Source organism: Lineus longissimus, chromosome 10, assembly GCF_910592395.1.
Source record: "Lineus longissimus chromosome 10, tnLinLong1.2, whole genome shotgun sequence".
NCBI lineage: Eukaryota > Metazoa > Nemertea > Pilidiophora > Heteronemertea > Lineidae > Lineus > Lineus longissimus.
In genome coordinates, this window is record NC_088317.1 from 360968 (window position 1) to 363405 (window position 2438).

A 2438-nucleotide genomic window follows, 5' to 3' on the forward strand; every position below is an offset into this window, starting at 1 on the left:
TTGCACTGAGTTGCCATTACCACCGGCAGAAAGCCAAATGCATCTAGTTTCTTTATTTGATGTGAAAACATGGGGTCATCTCGTCTATTTTCTCGCTATACGGCCTAGAATTTGGACGAGCATAATTGACACTCGCACAACTACGCACAACCTCGCCTGGCAGATGGAAGGTATGTTACATATTGAAGCCAAACTGGAGATTGAGACCCGCTTCAACTGGCACAGATTCGAACCATCATCGGTAGTACTCGAACGCCCGGAATCAGTATGTGCTGCAGTTTGAAAAGTTTAAGTGCGGGGTATGATAACGAAAATAATGAAAATTTCGACATCTGTACATGGATAATTAGATAAAAAGATAAGGAAGAAGAAAAAAAACGGCGCCATTCACCGGGATTCGAACCCGTGACCAGCCGATCCACAGTCAACCACTCTTGGCACTGAACCGTCAAGGCTTTCATGCTGAGATAGAGATTTTATTCGCCTCTTATATGCGGTATGTAAACGAGCGCGCCGCAATTGTGACAAGGTCGCGCAGGTGGCAGAGTGATTTGCCGAAATAGATCCAACTAATCGTATATTTCGATATTTGTACAGATTTTCCTCAACATATCGCATTTATATATCTCAGTGATATAAAATATTATCTTTGCAGTTGATTTAACATTTGAATGACCTTTTTTTAAAGTTTTTAAAAATCGAGGTCAGCAGGGTCAGTGTCAATCAGTCGTTTTGAAAGACTCCGGCAGGGTCAAAAGAAATAGTTGTAGGCGCCGATGATGTCAGCAATATGGCCGATTTCCACCCCACCCGTGAGATTTGCTCTCGTCATGTCATGAGCACATTGAGGTTGCACTGAGTTGCCATTACCACCGGCAGAAAGCCAAATGCATCTAGTTTCTTTATTTGATGTGAAAACATGGGGTCATCTCGTCTATTTTCTCGCTATATGGCCTAGAATTTGGACGAGCATAACTGACACTCGCACAACTACGCACAACCTCGCCTGGCAGATGGAAGGTATGTTACATATTGAAGCCAAACTGGAGATTGAGACCCGCTTCAACTGGCACAGATTCGAACCATCATCGGTAGTACTCGAACGCCCGGAATCAGTATGTGCTGCAGTTTGAAAAGTTTAAATGTGGGGTATGATAACGAAAATAATGAAAATTTCGACATCTGTACATGGATAATTAGATAAAAAGATAAGGAAGAAGAAAAAAAACGGCGCCATTCACCGGGATTCGAACCCGTGACCAGCCGATCCACAGTCAACCACTCTTGGCACTGAACCGTCAAGGCTTTCATGCTGAGATAGAGATTTTATTCGCCTCTTATATGTGGTATGCAAACGAGCGCGCCGCAATTGTGACAAGGTCGCGCAGGTGGCAGAGTGATTTGCCGAAATAGATCCAACTAATCGTATATTTCGATATTTGAACAGATTTTTCTCAACATATCGCATTTATATATCTCAGTGATATAAAAGATTATCTTTGCAGTTGATTTAACATTTGAATGACCTTTTTTTAAAGTTTTTAAAAATCGAGGTCAGCAGGGTCAGTGTCAATCAGTCGTTTTGAAAGACTCCGGCAGGGTCAAAAGAAATAGTTGTAGGCGCCGATGATGTCAGCAATATGGCCGATTTCCACCCCACCCGTGAGATTTGCTCTCGTCATGTCATGAGCACATTGAGGTTGCACTGAGTTGCCATTACCACCGGCAGAAAGCCAAATGCATCTAGTTTCTTTATTTGATGTGAAAACATGGGGTCATCTCGTCTATTTTCTCGCTATACGGCCTAGAATTTGGACGAGCATAATTGACACTCGCACAACTACGCACAACCTCGCCTGGCAGATGGAAGGTATGTTACACATTGAAGCCAAACTGGAGATTGAGACCCGCTTCAACTGGCACAGATTCGAACCATCATCGGTAGTACTCGAACGCCCGGAATCAGTATGTGCTGCAGTTTGAGCTTCATTGTTTTTTACCTTGCGAACTCGCAGCTCGCGTATCATCAACACCTCTAGCTAGTAACGATTGGCTCCGATATTATTTCCCATCCGGCCCAGCCAGCCAACCAGATAAGATACCCTTCTCCAGATACTATCTTCCCCCCAGCGTCCCCCTCCACTTCCATCATCAGTTTAATCACGTTTACTCAAACATGTCAATTAATCAACAAACTGCGTTCAATTAACTCCTAATTGGATTAATATAATTCTAATTTACTCGGTGTATAACTCGACCTTTTGTTGTGCGCGAGAGACCGGTGACGGAGCATTGTCGACTAATTGGATTAAACGATGGCTCATTTCGACTTAATTGGATATCTTTAGAGCGCAACCACTTCTAATCAAGCTTAGTGTAAGAAGTGGCCATCAGATGGCAGTAAGATGGCCATCAGATGGCAATGAGGGCATAATTAT